Here is a 22,259-nt window from a genome sequence, read left to right on the forward strand (position 1 = left end):
TGGGTAACACCTTTCTGATATTGCTCCACTATCTTTCTGCGCAACATTGTGGGAATTGGTGATCCTCTACCCATCTTGGCTTCTGAGAGACACTGCCACTCTGAGAAGCTCTTTTTATACCCAATCATGTTGCCAATTGACCTAATTAGTGTTAATTGGTCTTCCAGCTCTTCGTTATGCTCAAATTTACTTTTTCCAGCCTCTTATTGCTACTTGTCCCAACTTTTTTGGGATTTGTTGACACCGTGAAATTTTGAATCAACGTATGTTTCCTTTAAAATGATACATTTACTCGGATTAAACGTTTGATCTGTCATCTACGTTCTATTACAAATAAAATATTGACATTTGCCATCTCCACATCATTGCATTCAGTTTTTATTCACGATTTGTATAGTGTCCCAACTTTTTTGGAATCCGGTTTGTAGTTCATCACCATGGTGAGGGACCTCGTGATTGGACCATGTGATGTGACGTCACCACAGGTCCTTAGCCGGCAGCTCAACATTGCAGAAGAAGACAGAGATCCGCAACTACGCAATCAAGTGGACTCGGTGAGTTAATTTTTTTTATTTTTAACCCCTCCATCACTATTTTACTTTGCATTCTGTATTCAGAATGCTATTATTTTCCCTTATAACCATGTTATAAGGGAAAATAATACAGATCCGGTCCCCAGCTCGATCGTCACCTAGGAACCATGCATGAAAATCACACCGCATCCGCACTTGCTTGCGGATGCTTGCGATTTTCACGCAGCCCCATTCACTTCTATGGTGCCTGCGTTGCATGAAAAATGCAGAATATAGAGCATGCTGCGATTTTCACGCAACACACAAGTGATGCGTGAAAATCACAGCTCATGTGCAAAGCCCCATAGAAATGAATGGGCCCGGATTCAGTGCGGGTGCAATGCGTTCACATCACTCATTGCACCCGCGCGGAATACTCACCCGTGTGAAAGGGGCCTTAGGCCTCATGCACAAGACAGTATTTTTTAACGGTCCGCAAAAAATGGGGTCCGTAGGTCCGTGATCCGTGACCGTTTTTTCGTCCGTGGGTCTTCCTTGATTTTTGGAGGATCCACGGACATGAAAAAAAAGTCGTTTTGGTGTCCGCCTGGCCGTGCGGAGCCAAACGGATCCGTCCTGAATTACAATGCAAGTCAATGGGGACGGATCCGCTTGATGTTGACACAATATGGTGCCATTTCAAACGGATCCGTCCCCGTTGACTTTCAGTGTAAAGTCTGGAGTCCCTTTTATAATATCGGATCGGAGTTTTCTCCAATCCGATGGTACATTTTAACTTGAAGCGTCCCCATCACCATGGGAACGCCTCTATGTTAGAATATACTGTCGGATATGAGTTACATCGTGAAAACTCGTTTCCGACAGTATATTCTAACACAGAGGCGTTCCCATGGTGATGGGGGCGCTTCTAGTTAGAATATACTACAAACTGTGTACATGACTGCCCCCTGCTGCCTGGCAGCACCAGATCTCTTACAGGGGGCCGTGATCAGCACAATTAACTCCTCAGGTGCCGCACCTGAAGGGGTTAATTGTACTATCATATCCCCCTGTAAGAGATCAGGGCTGCCAGGCAGCAGGGGGCAGACCCCTCCCCCTCCTCAGTTTGAATATCATTGGTGGCCAGTGCGGCCCCCCCCTCCCTCCTTCTATTGTAATAAATCGTTGGTGGCACAGTGTGCGCCCCCCATCGCCCCCCCCCTCCCTCCCTCTATTGTAATAAATCGTTGGTGGCACAGTGTGCGCCACCCATCGCACCCCCCCTCCCTCCCTCTATTGTAATAAATCGTTGGTGGCACAGTGTGCGCCCCCCATCGGCCCCCCTCCCTCTATAGCAGTAACAACATTGGTGGCCAGTGTGCGGCCTCCAATCTCCCCCCCCCCGATCATTGGTGGCAGCGTAGTTCCGATCGGAGTCCCAGTTTAATCGCTGGGGCTCCGATCGGTAACCATGGCAACCAGGAAGCTACTGCAGCCCTGGTTGCCATGGTTACTTAGCAATAGTACAATAGTAGAAGATTCATACTTACCTGCTGGCTGCTGCGATGTCTGTGACCGGCCGGGAGCTCCTCCTACTGGTAAGTGACAGTTCATTTAGCAATGCGCCGCACAGACCTGTCACTTACCAGTAGGTGGAGCTCCCGGCCGGACACGAACATCGCAGCAGCCAGCAGGTAACTATGAATCTTCTACTACTGTACTATTGCTAAGTAACCATGGCAACCAGGACTGCAGTAGCGTCCTGGTTGCCATGGTTACCGATCGGAGCCCCAGCGATTAAACTGGGACTCCGATCGGAACTCCGCTGCCACCAATGATGGAGGGGGGGGGGGAGATGGGAGGCCGCACACTGTGCCACCAACGATTTATTACAATAGAGGGAGGAAGGGGGGGGGCCCGATGGGGGGCGCACACTGTGCCACCAACGATTTATTACAATAGAGGAAGGAAGGGGGGGGCCAGGGGGCCGCACACTGGCCACCAAGCTATTATTACAATAGAGGGAGGGAGGGGGGGGCCGCACTGGCCACCAATGATATTCAAACTGGGGAGGGGGGGGGGGTCTGCCCCCTGCTGCCTGGCAGCCCAGATCTCTTACAGGGGGATATGATAGTACAATTAATCCCTTCAGATGCCGCACCTGAAGGGGTTAATTGTGCTGATCACGCCCCCTGAAAGAGATCGGGTGCTGCCAGGCAGCAGGGGGCAGTCTTGTACACAGTTTGTAGTGTATTCTAACTAGAAGCGTCCCCATCACCATGGGAACGCCTCTGTGTTAGAATATACTGTCGTATATGAGTTTTCACGAAGTGAAAACTTAGATCTGAAAAAGCTTTTATGCAGACGGATCTTCGGATCCGTCTGTATGAAAGCAACCTACGGCCACGGATCACGGACACGGATGCCAATCTTGTGTGCATCCGTGTTCTTTCACGGACCCATTGACTTGAATGGGTCCGTGAACCGTTGTCCGTCAAAAAAATAGGACAGGTCATATTTTTTTGACGGACAGGATACACGGATCACGGCCTTGGCTGCAAAACGGTGCATTTTCTGATTTTTCCACGGACTCATTGAAAGTCAATGGGTCCGCGAAAAAAAACGGAAAATGGCACAACGGCCACGGATGCACACAACGGTCGTGTGCATGAGGCCTTAGTGTCTGAAAAAAATGGACTAGGGGAGTCCAGGTCTTGTCGCTGTAATATGGCTGTGAAAATGCATACATACATGTTGAGTCGTCCTTATTCTTTTGAAGTGTATTTTACTTCCATGGCCACTTGTTACATTGCAGTGAAAACCCAAAGCATGTCTGTTTGGTTCTGTTGTGTGGCTTATTTTTTTTTTTTTTTTTATTGCATTCAAAAAAAACATTCCATTAATTTTCAAAATTTTCTCTCAAGGCCTGCCAGATATTTCCCTTACAGAGCAGCTTTACTTTCTTAATCAAAGTGGGACATAATGTAGGTGCAGAATTCAGTGTTGGGCTGAAGCTCCATGTCTAATTTGCAACATCTCAGGGCACAAAAACATGATCACTTTAATATTAAGGTGAACCTTCTTTATTGGGGTCTCTTTAGAACATGGTTCGGAGTATGACACTTCTTTTTTAAGTCTTCGCAGAGAAGCACCTTGTGATCAATGTCGTGCTATGCAGAAGAGCACAAACAGCCTATGACTGTGCTTCTCTGTGAAGACTTGAAAAAGGTGTGTGTTTTAAAAAGACCCAATAAAAAGGTTCATCTTAATACTGAGGTTGTTGTGTTTTTGTGCCCTGAGAATCAGACACGTAGCTTTGGCCCAGCACTGAATTCTGCACCTCCATTATATTCTTCTTCACCTTCGTGTTGCCCGAACCCGACCAGTGAGGACGAATATCCTACAATGGCAGCAACGACCAGCCCCCTCATTTCTACAAGCTATATGCTAGCATTGTGCCTACCTGCCCATCCAGAGAAGATCAGCAACACTCCTCCTACTGAAGACTAAACTACTGTACATTTTTATCCTATGAGCGCCATTCTTGTGTCGCCATTATAGCTAATCAAAGAGGGGAGACCTCCTAATAAAGCCAGGGGCAGAGCTATAGAGGGTGCAGAGGTAGCAGTCACTACCCGGCCCAGGATCCTGAGGGGGCCCAAAGACTCTTGGGCCACATAATAAGACACAGGTATTATAGAAAGTGCATGCTGGTCAAGTTACACCTCTGGCTGGAGGGAAGGGATTAGGTCAAGAATAGGGATGAGCGAACCCGAACTGTACGGACCCGAACCCGAACATTTTCGTAAAAGTCCGGGTTCAGTGTTCGTCGCTTTCTTGGCGCTTTTTGAAAGGCTGCAAAGCAGCCAATCAACAAGCGTCATACTACTTGCCCAAAGAGGCCATCACAGCCATGCCTACTATTGGCATGGCTGTGATTAGCCAGTGCAGCATGTGACCCAGCCTCTATTTAAGCTGGAGTCACGTAGCGCCGCACGTCACTCTGCTCTGATCAGTGTAGGGAGAGGTTGCAGCTGCGACGTTAGGGCGAGATTAGGCAGTGATTAACTCCTCCAAAAGACTTCATTCAGAGATCGATCTGCAGCTGTGGATGATTGGACTGCTGCTATTGAATTGCTCACTGTTTTTAGGCTGCCCAGAGCATTTTTATGTCACTTTTTTCTGGGGTGATCGGCGGCCATTTTGTGTCTTGTGGTGCGCCAACACAAGCTGCCACCAAGTCCATTTAACCATCAATAGTGTGGTTATTTTTTTGCTATATCCTACATCAGGGGCTTGGCTGTGCTTGCTATTTTATTGAGGGGTGAAATACAATTGCCAAAATAGCAGTACCCTAAATCTGGTGTTTCAGCTGTGGCTAGACAATTGTAATACTGTCTGCTGTCTGGCAAAGGATATATTTTTGTTCTGGGTTGAAATACAATTCCCAACTTAGCAATTCCCTAAATCAGTGGTTTCTGCTGTATCAGGCCAACTTTAAATCTATCCATAAAAAGGTATATTAGATTGAAGGTGCGGATAGGGTCATTCTCAATAACTTCACACGCTACCGTGCATTTCCAAGTCTAATTCTGTCCGTAAACGTATACCTGTCATCCAGCGCCTAAATACTAGGCCTACAATTTATATTCAGCTAAATCTGTCATTACTGCTGTGCCTGTATTAGTGTAATACGGTACCTAAATAGATAGCCAGATAGTGTTAGGTGTCTGTAAAAAAAGGCCTGAATTTGAATTCAATACATTGGGCCAAATAATTTTTTTCTTATTGTGGTGAACGGTAACAATGAGGAAAACATCTAGTAAGGGACGCGGACGCGGACATGGTCGTGGTGGTGTTAGTGGACCCTCTGGTGCTGGGAGAGGACGTGGCCGTTCTGCCACAGCCACACGTCCTAGTGTACCAACTACCTCAGGTCCCAGTGGTCCCAGAATTTACAGCGATATTTGGTGGGGTCCAATGCCGTTCTAAGGATGGTAAGGCCTGAGCAGGTACAGGCATTAGTCAATTGGGTGGCCGACAGTGGATCCAGCACGTTCACATTATCTTCCACCCAGTCTTCTGCAGAAAGCGCACAGATGGCGCCTAAAAACCAAGCCCATCAGTCTGTCACATCACCCCCATGCATATCAGGGAAACTGTCTGAGCCTCAAGTTATGCAGCAGTCTCTTATGCAGTTTGAAGACTCTGCTGGCAGGGTTTCCCAAGGGCATCCACCTAGCCCTTCCCCAGCGGTGGAAGACATAGAATGCACTGACGCACAACCACTTATGTTTCCTGATGATGAGGACATGGGAATACCACCTCAGCACGTCTCTGATGATGACGAAACACAGGTGCCAACTGCTGCGTCTTTCTGCAGTGTGCAGACTGAACAGGAGGTCAGGGAGGAAGACTGGGTGGAAGACGATGCAGGGGACGATGAGGTCCTAGACCCCACATGGAATGAAGGTCGTGCCACTGACTTTCACAGTTCGGAGGAAGAGGCAGTGGTGAGACCGAGCCAACAGCGTAGCAAAAGAGGGAGCAGTGGGCAAAAGCAGAACACCCGCCGCCAAGAGACTCCGCCTGCTACTGACCGCCGCCATGTGGGACCGAGCACCCCAAAGGCAGCTTCAAGGAGTTCCCTGGCATGGCACTTCTTCAAACAATGTGCTGATGACAAGACCTGAGTGGTTTGCACGCTGTGCCATCAGAGCCTGAAGCGAGGCATTAACATTCTGAACCTTAGCACAACCTGCATGACCAGGCACCTGCATGCAAAGCATGAACTGCAGTGGAGTAAACACCTTAAAACCAAGGAAGTCACTCAGGCTCCCCCTGCTACCTCTTCTGCTGCTGCCGCCTCGGCCTCTTCCTCCGCCTCTGGAGGAACGTTGGCACCTGCCGCCCAGCAAACAGGGGATGTACCACCACCACCACCACCTCCGTCACCAAACATCTCAACCATGTCACACGGCAGCGTTCAGCTCTCACAAACATTTGAGAGAAAGCGTAAATTCCCACCTAGCCACCCTCGATCACTGGCCCTGAATGCCAGCATTTCTAAACTACTGGCCTATGAAATGCTGTCATTCAGGCTGGTGGACACAGACAGCTTCAAACAGCTCATGTCGCTTGCTGTCCCACAGTATGTTGTTCCCAGCCGCCACTACTTCTCCAAGAGAGCCGTGCCTTCCCTGCACAACCAAGTATCCGATAAAATCAAGTGTGCACTGCGCAACGCCATCTGTGGCAAGGTCCACCTAACCACAGATACGTGGACCAGTAAGCACGGCCAGGGACGCTATATCTCCCTAACTGCACACTGGGTAAATGTAGTGGCGGCTGGGCCCCAGGCGGAGAGCTGTTTGGCGCACGTCCTTCCGCCGCCAAGGATCGCAGGGCAACATTCTTTGCCTCCTGTTGCCTCCTCCTCCTACTCGGCTTCCTCCTCCTCTTCTTCCACCTGCTCATCCAGTCAGCCACAAACCTTCACCACCAACTTCAGCACAGCCCGGGGTAAACGTCAGCAGGCCATTCTGAAACTCATATGTTTGGGGGACAGGCCCCACAAGCCCGGCCTGGTGGTGTGCGATAATAGGCGAAATCTCGTTGCAGCTCTGGGACTAGCCGGTTTGACGCACATCCCTTGCCTGGCGCATGTGCTGAATTTAGTGGTGCGGAAGTTCATTCACAACTACCCCAACATGTCAGAGCTGCTGCATAAAGTGCGGTCCGTCTGTGCGCGCTTCCGGGCGTTCACATCCTGCCGCTGCTCGCCTGTCTGCGCTACAGCGTAACTTCGGCCTTCCCGCTCACCGCCTCATATGCGACGTGCCCACCAGGTGGAACTCCACCTTGCACATGCTGGACAGACTGTGCGAGCAGCAGCAGGCCATAGTGGAGTTTCAGCTGCAGCACGCACGGGTCAGTCGCACTGCAGAACAGCACTACTTCACCACCAATGACTGGGCCTCCATGCGAGACCTGTGTGCCCTGTTGCGCTGTTTCGAGTACTCCACCAACATGGCCAGTGGCGATGACGCTGTTATCAGCGTTACAATACCACTTCTATGTCTCCTTAGGGCAATGATGGAAGAGGAGGTGGCCCAGGAGGAGGAGGAGGAGGAGGAAGAGGGGTCATTTTTAGCACTTTCAGGCCAGTCTCTTAGAAGTGACTCAGAGGGAGTTTTTTTTGCAACAGCAGAGGCCAGGTACAAATGTGGCCAGCCAGGGCCCACTACTGGAGGACGAGGAGGACGAGGATGAGGAGGAGGTGGAGGAGGATGAGGATGAAGCATGTTCACAGCGGGGTGGCACCTAACGCAGCTCGGGCCCATCACTGGTGCGTGGCTGGGGGGAAACGCAGGACGATGACAATACGCCTCCCACAGAGGACAGCTTGTCCTTACCTCTGGGCAGCCTGGCACACATGAGCGACTACATGCTGCAGTGCCTGCGCAACGACAGCAGAGTTGCCCACATTTTAACGTGTGCGGACTACTGGGTTGCCACCCTGCTGGATCCACGGTACAAAGACAATGTGCCCACCTTACTTCCTGCACTGGAGCGTGATAGGAAGATGTGCGAGTACAAGCGCACATTGGTAGACGCGCTACTGAGAGCATTCCCAAATGTCACAGGGGAACAAGTGGAAGCCCAAGGCGAAGGCAGAGGAGGAGCAAGAGGTCGCCAACGCAGCTGTGTCACGGCCAGCTCCTCTAAGGGCAGGGTTAGCATGGCAGAGATGTGGAAAAGTTTTGTCAACACGCCACAGCTAACTGTACCACCACCTGATACGGAAAGTGTTAGCAGGAGGCAACATTTCACTAACATGGTGGAACAGTACGTGTGCACACCCCTCCACGTACTGACTGATGGTTCGGCCCCATTCAACTTCTGGGTCTCCAAATTGTCCACGTGGCCAGAGCTAGCCTTTTATGCCTTGGAGGTGCTGGCCTGCCCGGCGGCCAGCGTTTTGTCTGAACGTGTATTCAGCACGGCAGGGGGCGTCATTACAGACAAACGCAGCCGCCTGTCTACAGCCAATGTGGACAAGCTGACGTTCATAAAAATGAACCAGGCATGGATCCCACAGGACCTGTCCATCCCTTGTGCAGATTAGACATTAACTACCTCCCCTTAACCATATATTATTGTACTCCAGGGCACTTCCTCATTCAATCCTATTTTTATTTTCATTTTACCATTATATTGCGGGGCAACCCAAAGTTGAATGAACCTCTCCTCTGTCTGGGTGCCGGGGCCTAAATATATGCCAATGGACTGTTGCAGTGGTGGCTGACGTGAAGCCTGATTCTCTGCTATGACATGAAGACTGATTCTCTGCTGACATGAAGCCTGAATCTCTGTTATGGGACCTCTCTCCTCTGTCTGGGTGCCGGGGTCTAAATATCTGACAGTGGCCTGTTCCAGTGGTGGGTGACATGAAGCCTGATTCTCTGCTATGGGACCTCTCTCCAATTGATATTGGTTAATTTTTATTTATTTTATTTTTATTTTTATTCATTTCCCTATCCACATTTGTTTGCAGGGGATTTAACTACATTTTGCTGCCTTTTGCAGCCCTTTCCTGGGCTGTTTTACAGCCTTTTTAGTGCCGAAAAGTTCGGGTCCCCATTGACTTCAATGGGGTTCGGGTTCGGGACGAAGTTCGGGTCGGGTTCAGATCCCGAACCCGAACATTTCCGGGAAGTTCGGCCGAACTTCTCGAACCCGAACATCCAGGTGTTCGCTCAACTCTAGTCAAGAATTTAGTGTGGGGGGTACCATATCAGGCAGCACGAAGGCTATGTGCTTCCCTGCCCCTGGCCATAAAGAGGGAACTCTTGCACCAGGGCCCAGGAGCCTTTAGCTATACCCCTGAATAGAGCATATGGTATTGACAAAATAAAAACTTTCAAAGTTGAGCCTGAAATTTTAAAAGAGAAAAACATATTTTATTTTTTTTCAGACATAGTGCTGCTTTTGTCCAGGGCTGTATCTGATGCCGCAGTTGCCTGAGTGAGAGTTGCAACACCTGTCCTCAACAGGAGCGAAGCTGATTCTTGGGGGAAAAAACATACTTTTTATAATTATGAACACCCCCATCAACATTACCTGTACTCCTAAAGCCTCATGCACACGACCGTATGTATTTTGCAGTCCGCCAAAAACGGATCTGCAAAAAGTACGAATGACGTCCATGTGCATTCCATATTTTGCGGAACGGAGTAGCTGGCATCTGTTAGAACAGTACTATCCTTGTCCGTAATGCGGACAATAATAGGACATGTTCTATTTTTTTGCGGAACGGAAATACCGAACACATGGAAACAGGATGCACACGGAGTAACTTATTTTTTTTTGCGGATGGTCCGTGGTCCGCAAAAAAAATATAACCTGTCCTATTCTTGTATGTTTTGCGGACAAGAATAGGCAGTTTTATCAATGGCTGTCCGTGCCGTTCCGCAAATTGCGGAACGCACGCTGATGCCATCCCTGTTTTGCGAATCCGCAATTTGCGGACCGCAAAACACACAACGGTCGTGTGCATGAGGCCTTGCAGGAAGAGAACGCAAATAACCTTTGTAAATTTACTAGCTTGTATTTTTTAAAGAGACTGAAATTTTTTAATAATTATTAAAAGGACATTAAAGGGATTTAAATATTCATTTCCTGTCCAGCATACCAGCATACCAGTTTTAAAAATATCTATAATGGTTCAAAACTATGGGAAGGTATCACCTTTTATGTTCTATATATACTTTTTTTTTTGTCTTGCTCTTCTCTTTACCTTTTCTTTTTTCCCTTTTAAATAATTATCTTCATCTCTAGAAATAAACCTGTATTACCAGCTGTTAAATTTTATTTGCAGGGTATTATTTTAAATTACCACCAAAGTATTACACTGGCAGCATATTAAAAATTCCCATTCAGGATTCAGCTCACAAGTTAATAAAGAGCTGAAGAAGAGACGTTAAAGGGATGGCAGATTTAACCCATATAATGTGGATTATACAGGATGGGACGTGATGTGGCTATTGTATTCTCTCATGTCTGAGACGAAAGATATGTAAATGTAGAGATAGATAGATATAAATAGATAGATGTAAATAGATAGTATTAGATAGATATTATAATAATATTCAATATAAATTAGGTTGGCAATAGATAAATAGATCGATATTAGATAGATCAAAGATAAATAGATAGATGAGGGCCTGTCACCTCTCCTGAAGTTTTAGTAGTTACTTTCATTCTTCAAAGGCATCTTCTTGTGGCTCTCCACTTTGTGTGCTTATATAGCCTGACACTGTCCAATCGGTAGGAACATACATTAAATGTCTTTTTACACATTTTCAGGCGGTATAACACAGGAACAGCACAACAGACAGTTACAATAAAAAGGTTTTCCAGCATAGTCATTTTATGAATACAAGTATATACTAACAGACAGGAGTCAGGAGGTGTCAGTTTCTCTCTTCTTAACCCCTTAACAGCCTGTTTTGGTCCTTAGTGACCAAGTGTTTTTCTTCCTTTTTTCATCGTCGTGTTCCAAGAGCTCTAACTTTTTTATTTTTCCGTCTATATAGCTTTATAGGGGCTTGTTTTTTGCGGGACAAATTGTAGTTTTTAATGGTGCCATTTTGGGGTACACATAACTTTCTGATTAACTTGTATTAACTCTTTCTGGGAGGGAGATGTGAAAAACAGAAATACTGCCACTGCGTTTTTATGTAAATGTTATACAGCGTTCATTTTTTGGTATAAATAACATGATATCTTTCTTCTTAGTGTCAGTATGATTACAGGGATACCAAATACATATCTTTTTTTTTTTACATTTTACTACTTAATATGGATTTCTGCACAAATTGGGCATAAAATGTGATCTGATCTTCATCTAAGTCACAACAATAGACAATCACAGTCTGCTTAAACTAATAACACACAAAGAATTAAATGTTACCATGTTTTTATTGAACACACCATGTAAACATTCACAGTGCAGGTGGAAAAAGTATGTGAACCCCCAGACTAATGACATCTCCAAGAGCTAATTGGAGTGAGGTGTCAGCCAACTAGAGTCCAATCAATGAGATGAGATTGGAGGTATTGGTTACAGCTGCCCTATAAAAAACACACACCAGTTCTGGGTTTGCTTTTCACAAGAAGCATTGCCCGATGTGAATGTTGCCTCGCTCAAAAGAGCTCTCAGAAGACCTACGATTAAGAATTGTTGACTTGCATAAAGCTGGAAAGGGTTATAAAAGTATTTCCAAAAGCCTTGCTGTTCATCAGTCCACGGTAAGACAAATTGTCTATAAATGGAGAAAGTTCAGCACTGCTGCTACTCTCCCTAGGAGTGGCTATCCTGTAAAGATGACTGCAAGAGCACAGCGCAGACTGCTCAATGAGGTGAAGAAGAATCCTAGAGTGTCAGCTAAAGACTTACAAAAGTCTCTGGCATATGCTAACATCCCTGATAGCGAATCTACAATACGTAAAACACTAAACAAGAATGGATTTCATGCGAGGATACCACAGAGGAAGCCACTGCTGTCCCAAAAAAAACATTGCTGCACGTTTACAGTTGCACAAGAGCACCTGGATGTTCCACAGCAGTACTGGCAAAATATTCTGTGGACTGATGAAACCAAAGTTGAGTTGTTTGGAAGAAACACACAACACTATTTGTGGAGAAAAAGAGGCACAGCACACCAACATCAAAACCTCATCCCAACTGTGAAGTATGGTGGTGGGGGCATCATGGTTTGGGGCTGCGTTGCTGCATCAGGGCCTGGACGGATAGCTATCATTGAAGGAAAAATGAATTCCCAAGTTTATCAAGACATTTTGCAGGAGAACTTAAGGCCATCTGTCCACCAGCTGAAGCTCAACAGAAGATGGGCGTTGCAAAAGGACAACAACCCAAAGCATAGAAGTAAATAAACAACAGAATGACTTAAACAGAAGAAAATACGCCTTCTGGAGTGGCCCAGTCAAAGTCCTGACCTCAACCCGATTGAGATGCTGAGGCATGACCTCAAGAAAGCGATTCACACCAGACATCTCAAGAATATTGCTGAACTTAAACAGTTCTGTAAAGAGGAATGGTCAAGAATTACTCCTGACCGTTGTGCATGTCTGATCTGCAACTACAGGAAACGTTTGGTTGAAGTTATTGCTTCCAAAGGAGGTTCAACCAGTTATTAAATCCAGGGGTTCACATACTTTTTCCACCTGCACTGTGAATGTTTACATGGTGTGTTCAATAAAAACATGGTAACATTTAATTCTTTGTGTGTTATTAGTTTAAGCAGACTGTGATTGTCTATAGTTGTGACTTAGATGAAGATCAGATCACATTTTATGACCAATTTGTGCAGAAATCCATATCATTCCAAAGGGTTCACATACTTTTTCTTGCAACTGTATATTCTGTGTATATTTGTGTATGCTGTATATTTACGGAAAATGTAAGCCTGTCCCTGACTTTCCCTCTGAGTTAGTGACCCAACACCTATTCCTGGTTGTCTAGTTCCTATTTGTGGACAAAGGATTGAAGCAGCAGACAGTCCTTGAGCCTGAGGAGGTGAGTAACCACTGGACACCAGGTACTTGACTTATTCCCTTCCATAGACACTAATAACTTCAAAAGATAATACACATAATACACATAGTGGAAGTTTTTTTCCTTAAAGACAAGCTCCTCAAATTTGTAGCAAAATCCAAAATATGTTTTATAGATGGTTGTGCCATGGAGTTTTCCCCTAGTTTGACCATAAATGTTACCATTTGCATTGCAAAGTCTAAAATCTAAGGCCAGATCTGCAACTCTGGAAATCTGTAGCATTTTTTTGAGGGGAGGGAGGCAATTTGCCTTTTGCCTCTAGCAGCAGAAAGGCTAGGTGCACCCCTGAGCATGCCAGAGGATGCAAGCATACAGGCATAAACCAAAGATGTAGCTTGAAGCTTTGGGAACTCAATGCAAAATTTGTAACAGATGACCCTGCCTACGACATGACATTTATATCCTGTGGTAAGTCCTGATGCATGAACTCTAATTATATCACCTGCTCAATACTAAGGAAATCCTGAAAACATGACTGGTAGGAGGGTCCAGAGGACTGAAGTTGAGAAACCCTGTACTAAAGGGACATTAGGCCTAGAGGAACTTTTCAAATTCATGTCTTCAACAAATCTAGAATAAAAGTGGTTTAGTTCAGCAGGAGCTTATCCATGACAACACACACAACACACAAAATATTGCTATACAACTCACAAACTTAAAGGACATCTGCCAGAAGATTTGTCCCTATGACACTGGCTGACCTGTTACATGTGCTCTTGGCAGCTGAAGACATCTGTGTTGGTCCCATGTTCATATGTGCCCGCATTGCTGAAAAATATGAAGTTTTAATATATACAAATGAGCCTGTAGGAGCAGCAGAGGAGTTGCCATTAGACCTAGAGGCTCTGCTCTCTCTGCAACTACCACACCCTCTGCACTTTGATTGAGAGCACCAGGCATAATGATGTTTTCAGTGCCTGGCCCAGTGAATTAAAGTATAGAGGGTCTGGCAGTTGCAGAGAGAGAGAGCGGAGCCTCTCATAGGTACAAATCTGCTGACAGATGCCCTTTAAGGTTAGTGGATTCGAAAATCATTGGTTGCCTTCAGAAGCTTAAACCTTTTGCTATAAATCTGCTGCTCCCCCTGTTGTGCTGCTTGGTTTCTTGGCTGCATTTTATCGTTCATATAGTGGACTCAACACCAAAGCACACAGATACTAAAGTGGCCACGTGAAACTGGCCTTAAAAAGGTTTTCCTAGCTCAGGGGGCAAACTGTATAAAATAATGACATAGTATTCACTGGTAATGCCATCTCAGTCCCACCAGCATGTTGACCTTCCACCCTGGCAGTCCTGTAGCGATGTTCCTTTCACGCAGGCTGAGGCCTGCTTCCTGCCAGTAATGCCTCTGTCTGCCCGTAGTGCACCCTATTCTTACCCAGCTAATGGCTGTTTATCCTGGCTTACTTTATAAATAAGTTCTAGCTCATTTGCCTGTTGCATGTGCCTGACCTCTGCCGGTTCTTTGTTCTTACCCGGATCTTCCTACCCTGACCTCAGCCTGTTTATCGTATTGCAAGTACTCTGCCTGCCCCCCTGACCTCCTCCTGTCCCTGAATACGGTTTCAGTGTGATCCCTCAGCACCCGGCACCTCTTGACTCCCCTGGGTCAGCAGTCACTTGAACTGAGACTACTCCAAGAGGCAGCAACCCAGTGGTTCCCCTGCAGCGAAGTGCAGGTCCCTATATAGGAGTTATAGGGTGAACACCTGGGGAGCCACTTAGATAATGCCCTTAGGCCTCTTTCACACGGGCGTCCCGGATTTGCACCGGATGCTTCCCATGTGCATTGCGAGTGTGCATGCAATTTCAGTCAGTTTTGACTGCTATTGCATTGCGTTGCGTTGTTCAGTTTTTATCGCGCAGGTGCAATGCATTTTGCATGCGCGTGATAAAAAACTGAATGTGGTACCCAGACCAGAACCCAGACTTCTTCACCGAAGTTTGGGTTTGGATTAGGTGTTCTGTAGATTTTATTATTTTCCCTTATAACCATAAGCCGCACAGCCGACATCGTCTTCTTTCAGGACCTGCAAAAGGACCTTTGATGACATACCCTATTTTTTCCAAAAGTGGGAGGAAAAGGGCAGTGCGTCTCATGGGGCGAAGGCTGCCATTTTTACACTGATACACCGCTGACCGCAAGCTGCACAGCGCGGCCGGCATGTGTATCAGCGAGGAGGGGCTGGGGGCCGGCCTTTAGTTTTGTAATGGCAGCGGGGCCTGGTGCAGTCACTGTATTCTATTGCATCGGGCCCCGCTCACTGTACTAATGGTATCTACTGTAACTGCAGGCAGGCAATGGTTAACTATAGATATGTTTGATCCAACACTGAGCAGCCTGTACTTACGATCATAGCAGGCTAGAGGCAGGAGGCTGGGCGGGCGGGCACTGGCAGCGTATCTTACTACGTCACGTGCCTGCGCCGCCTGCTTCATTAATAAAGTACAGTAGATACCATTAGTACAGTGAGCGGGGCCTGGTGCAATGGAATACAATGACTGCACTGGGCCCCCGCTGCCATTTATAAACTAGTGTAGATGCCAGCCGCCACCCCCTGTATTGGGGGTCATTCACAGTGGCTGACACTGTTATGGGTGGGGATCTGTGGATGTCAAATAGCATAAGATGCTATTTGTCATCCACAGATCCCCCCATAGCAGTGTCAAGCCATCCGCAGATGCCCCCATAACAGTGCCATCCACAGATGCCCCATAACAGTGCCATCCACAGACGCCCCCATAACAGTATAACAGTGTCAGCCACAGACCCCCATAACAGTGTCAGCCACAGACCCCCATAACAGTGCCATCCACAGACCCCCATAATAGGGTCATTCACAGGCTACCATTCGTTCAAAGTCCACCAAAAGCACACCTTTTGGTTCAAAATATTTTTTCTCTTATTTTCCTCCTCAAAACCTAGGTGCGTCTAATGGGCCGGTGCGTCTTATAGGGCGAAAAATACGGTAATCAAAAGTCCTTTTGCAGGTCCTGAAAGAAGAAGAAAGAAGACGATGCCGGCTGTGCAATCAAGTGGATAAGGTGAGATAATTTATTTTTTTTTTTAACCCCTCAATCAACATTTTACTAAGCATTCTGTATTACACTGGGTTCACACCTGAGCGTTCTGAAAGGAGCGCTCTGTATGCGCGATTGTACCGGCGTTTACAATCGCGCATACAGAGACAAGCGAACGCCCATTGTCGCGCGTTCCCGAAAGTCTATGTACGGGAACGCGCGACAAAACGCCCCAAAGAAGCTCAAGAACTTTTTTGAGCGTAGGGCGTTTTTCAGCGTGTTCAAACGCGCTGTAAAATGCTCAAGTGTGAACCAGGGCCATAGGGAAGCATTGGTTTTCATGTGTTGAGCGTTTTACAGCGCGTTTGAACGCGCTGTAAAACGCTCAGGTGTGAACCCAGTGTTAAGAATGCTATTATTTTCCCTTACACTGGGTTCACACCTGAGCGTTTTACAGCGCGTTCCTACGCGCTGTAAAACGCTCAACAAGGAGAAACCAATGATTCCCTATGGGAATGGTTCACACCTGGGCGTTTTACAGCGTATTTGAACGCGCTGTAAAACGCCCTACGCTCAAAAAAGTTCTTGAGCTTCTTTGGGGCGTTTTGTCTTGCGTTCCCGTACATAGACTTTCGGGAACGCGCGACAATGGGCGTTCGCTTGTCTCTGTATGCGCGATTGTAAACTCCGGTACAATCGCGCATTCAGAGCGCTCCTTTCAGAACGCTCAGGTGTGAACCCAGGGTTATAACCATGTTTCCCTTATAATCATGTGAAAATCACCGCTCATCTGCACAGCCCCATTGAAGTGAATGGGTCCGGATTCAGTGCGGGTGCAATGCGTTCACCTCACGCATTGCACCCTCACGGAATTCTCACCCGTGTGAAAGGGGCCTTAGGGTTATTCCCAAGACATATCTGTTCAAGTGGGGGAGATTTATCAAATTTGATGTAAAGGAAAACTATCTTAGTTACCCATAACAACCAATCAGATTCCAACTTTCAATTTTAAGAGCTCCTTAGGAAAATAAAAGGTGGAAAATGATTGGTTTCTATGGGCAACTAAGAAAGGTTTTCTGCACACCAGTTTTGATAAATTTCCCAACAGTGTCATAATAGTTACCTCCATCCTGAGGATTTGTGGGCTTCCACGCAGCCACTAACAATGAACACCGAATAAACAGTTCAACTCTATTCAGATAATATGATCCCATGGCAGCTTGCATGGTCATGGCACAACCATGCCATGTGACCATACCCTAAAACTCAAATTAATAAAAAAAAAAAATTTAAAATGCAAATTTTTTGTCTATATGTCTGCTTCCTCTTCAACTGTAGCTCGAACAACACAGGGGTGGTTTGTAGTCTAAAACTATGTAGACATAGTCTGCACAGAAGCTGTGGACACGAAATGAAAGGAACGTTGTTTCATGTTCTGTTCTTCAGGCACTGGAATAATACAAAAATATATACACAGGGCACCTACCCTTCAATAAGGAAGGAAGTGGAGGGGGGTCTCTTTCCTCATACCTCCTGAAATAAAAAAAAGAGGCAAGTTTGAAGCGCACAACCCGATATAATGGAATATAAAGATATAAAGTGGTATAACACATCAGGGAGCAGCAATCTGTGTTTAACATGCCGTCCATTGTATTCAGCTTTTGCGCTCTGCCCTCGCCTGATACACTGTTACACAAATATTTTTATTAGCTGCCTGAATTTTAGTGCATGTTCAGGTAAAAAAATAAAAAAAGATAATTACTTTTTACTTACATTAAAATTTTCAAATGTAATCCACACATGACCCTTAGGAGAAAGATAAGCATAATTTAAAATCAATTTCTTACCTAATTGGGTAAAACCTGCAGTAATGTAGATAACACTACAAGTAATAATCATATGGTGTGAATACAAATGGAATTTACAAGTGCTCACCCATAGCTGTCACTTGAAAATATAAGATTGTGGGTTCAAAAAATATAAGTGATTTTCACCCAAAAATCTAACATTTAGTACCTCATGTTTCCATACAGTAACACCAAGTAGGGGTCTTAAAAATGGTTAGGAGTTAATACCAAATTATGCATATGTCAGTACCTTTGGCTCATTTAATACTTGATTTGCTTCTTAGGAGCCTGGATGTACTTCGTAGGAGCTTGTAGCTACAGAATGTCTAATGCCATAAAGGGGTTTTCCAGGATTACTATGGATATTACCATATATGCCCATTCTGTTGCTTACTTTGTGTACATCATCCCCCTTGCATTTTTTCAGTTTGGACTCTCCTGACCCGTTTTCACCATGTGAATAAATCATTCTGGTTTGTTTCCTTCCTGTACATAGCACTTCCTGTTGATTTATCCAACCAAACCCATGATGCACTTCTCCTTTCTCTGCCACTGCTCCAGCACCGACCCTACAACACCTAACTAGTTTATAGCTCCTCCCACCCAGCTAGTTACATATACAAGTGGCCTGTCTGACCCAGGAAGAAGTGCAGTAGTGTCTTAAAAAGATTAACATAGACAAATCACCGGGACCAGATGGCATACACCCCCATATCCTAAGAGAATTAAGTAATGTCACAGACAGACCCTTATTTCTCATATTTAAAGACTCTATATTGACAGGGAGTGTTCTACAGGATTGGCGCTTAGCAAATGTGGTGGCAATATTCAAAAAGGGTTCAAAAACAGAGCCCAGAAACTATAGGCCAGTAAGTTTAACATCTATGTTGGGTAAACTGTTTAAAGGTTTTCTAAGAGATGCGATCTTGGAGTACCTCAATGAAAATAAGCGAATAACACCATATCAGCATGGCTTCATGAGGGATCGGTCATGTCAAACTAATTTCATGTGTTTCTATGAGGAGGTAAGTTCTAGACTTGGCCAGGGTGAGTGAATGGATGTCATATATCTTGACTTTTCCAAAGCATTTGATACTGTGCCATATAAAAGATTAGTATATGAAAAAATGGGGTGTACAGTATGTGGGTAAGTAACTGACTCAGTGATAAAAAAGAGTGTGGTTATTAACGGTTAGTGTTGAGCGGCATGTCCCATATTCGAATTCGCGAAATTTCGCGAATATTCGAAAGAATATTCGTAAAATATTCGCGAATATTCGAATTCGTTATTATTTCGCATATGCGATAATTCGAATTTTCGCATCGCATAATACATATTATGCGATACATTTAACACTCTAACCCGACAAGCGTCACTTCACTGTGTTGTCAAAATATACCATCGGATCTAAGTTTTCCGTACGTTAGTGAAAACTCAGTTCCGATGGTATATTTTAACTAACTAGGGTTAATAGCATTTTTCAAAAATTCGTCTATTAGCTGGCTGTAATCTATGGAGGAACACAAACGTCTAATTCACTGCGCCAGATATTTCAAGGCTGCAACATCCTTTGTGCGACACCTGGGAGGTTACTGGACGTTATTAACAAGGAGAAGATTGGGTTGAGCCAAGTGAAATACCTTGTTCTGTATGAAGCTGATCGTATGCTGGACATGGGTTTTATGGAAGATGTAAGAAAATTGTTGTCAAGTCAAGGAATGCCAAAAAGAGAAGAAAGGCAAACTTTAATGTTCAGTGCCACGTTCCCTACGCCCATACAAAATCTTGCTAGAGAGATTTTGAAGCCAGATTATCTGTTCGTGGTTGTCGGACCAGTTGGTGGCGCGTGCAGTGATGTCGAACAGCAGATAATTGAAGTGGAAGAGTATTGAAAGAGGGCTATGTCACGGATGATCCACGAGAATATTAAACCGTCCTCCCAATATTATCAATATTACTCTCCCTTATTGTAGTGTCCCACTAGGTAGGGGTGGGCACTACACAAGGGTCAATTGGTGTGCGCGTTACTCCTACTCACAAGGAACAGAAATGTTATATTTAATTGTGCATTTAATGTATGTTCTAATGTGTTTTTTATATGCAATGTTCCCCTGTATGATGCAATAGCAGGCCTAGTTGGGTGTAGTTAGACATCCCAGACACTAGAGGGAGGTAGGGAGCACCTAGTATAAATGTCCAGGCCCAGACAGGGAGAGTGTGTGCAGAGTCAGGAGTCTGAGAAGACAGAGGTTAGAAAGCCTCCTCCTGACATGCAGCTTGATAGCCCCGGCTGCTAGCTATGACCAGGAGGCTAGTGAGGAGACCTAGCCTGCCTGAAGCCAAGAGAGCCTTAGTTAGCTCTGAAGTCACCCCAGTAGCAGGACAGAACCTCCTGGGAGAAACCCACAGTCCTTCAACAGACAAGTAAGGAAATCCCAGGGAAAGATAAGTAACCCTGATGGGCAGATGCATTAGAAAATAAAGCAAGAATCTAATACCTGAGGAAGATATATTTTACCACGGATTTAAGCCACCATTTAGGCATCCGGGCCTTGGGATAGAAAGCCAGACAGGAGTTCTAGAAAGAACAGTGTACGCTATTTCTGAGAAAAGGTACAACCTGTTTCTGAGTGCATTGTGAATTTACCCTCGGCGTATAACCAAGACCTAGAATCTGTTACGGTTTCGTGACGTATTGTGGCCGCGGCAGTCGCAGTTCGTCACAGGCTAAACTGCTGGAACTTTTACAACTCATAGGCCATGAGCGCACGATGGTTTTTGTGAAAACCAAAAAGATGGCGGATTTAATTGCAACATTTCTTTGTCAAGAAAAAATCCCCTGCACAAGCATTCACGGGGACAGAGAGCAAAGAGAGCGGGAGAAAGCTCTGGGCGACTTCCGCTCTGGACAGTGTCCTGTGATTGTTGCCACGTCTGTTGCTGCCAGAGGATTAGATATCGAGAACGTCCTTCATGTGATAAATTTTGACATCCCTGGCGATGTTGACGAATATGTTCACAGGATCGGCCGAACCGGACGCTGCGGCAACACTGGAAAAGCCATTTCTTTTTTAATAAGATTGGTGATGACGAGCAAAAAATTGTCCGTGGACTAGTGAAAGTTTTAACCGATGCTCACCAGGAGGTACCTTGTGCCGGCATACATACATAATTCCTCTGGGTAGCCATCTTATATGCTTCTGGCATATGTAAAAAAACTGTGAACTCTCATCTTCCTGAAGCCTGAAGCCTGGGTCACCTATGATATAGATGGACACTTTTATTACCACTACTCTGTGATGCCGGCTATAAAAGGTCATAAAGGCTATACCAGGCCCAGCTCATCCTGTCCTTTAAGATATACCCCGGTCATGTGAGGTCTCTGTGTGTGCGCAGACTCCGTCACAGACCACTAGGTCACAGCTGTGGGATCCGGAGCAATCGGATCCATAGTTCGTGACAGTACCTGCTTGGCTTGAAGAGATGGCGTTCAGTGCCCATGGCATGCCAACCTTTAGTTCACAGCCAAGCAAATTTGCTTCAGTAGATAGCAGGAAGAGAGGTGACTTCCAGGAGGACAACGGTTACAGCAATGCTGGCATTTCACAACCTGCAGCGCGGGCGGCAGCAGAGGAGGACGAAGATTGGGGCTAGTCGGACGTGGTTAAGCAGATGAGACATTCTTACAGATTCAGTTTTACATGAAACAATATGTTGTATGTTTGTAAAAATGAGAATTTTGTTTATCATACTCCAGTATTTAAGGTAGTAATTTGCCGTTAGGAAATTTACTTATTTTGGTTCATTGTAAATGGCTGCTCTGAAAACTTTAGAGCACTAAATTAAAGTTTTCTTTACATTGAAAAAAAAAAGACCGTAATTTATAATAGAAAATTATTGTTTAACGCACATTAATTAACCTTTGTGTGAACACACTATTACCTTTCAAATGTATTATTGAACAAAACTTTAGATTACAAAACACAAATCTACATTCAAAATGTATAATAAATATATATAGAGTATCAACCAAATTTTTACAAAAAATAAATTTATACTTTTGAAAAAGTATCTTTATATTAAAAAAAGTATTAAATTATCCATACTGTGATCCAAATTTCAACCTCAATAATACAATATTGCATAGTAAAATTGTCTTCAGTTATATTAGTTCCATTATTTAAAAAAATTTGAAACATCAAATGTGTCTGAAAAAAACTAACAAAAAAAAACCAATT

At 45.2% G+C, this 22,259-nt stretch overlaps 1 pseudogene; it reads left to right on the forward strand.

The window, feature by feature from the left end:
• LOC122926223 overlaps positions 1-21,675 on the forward strand; it is a 60,105-nt pseudogene extending 38,430 nt beyond the window's left edge.
• Positions 21,676-22,259: the final 584 nt, after the last annotated feature.

Source organism: Bufo gargarizans, chromosome 2 (assembly GCF_014858855.1).
Source record: "Bufo gargarizans isolate SCDJY-AF-19 chromosome 2, ASM1485885v1, whole genome shotgun sequence".
NCBI classification, from domain to species: Eukaryota; Metazoa; Chordata; class Amphibia; order Anura; family Bufonidae; genus Bufo; species Bufo gargarizans.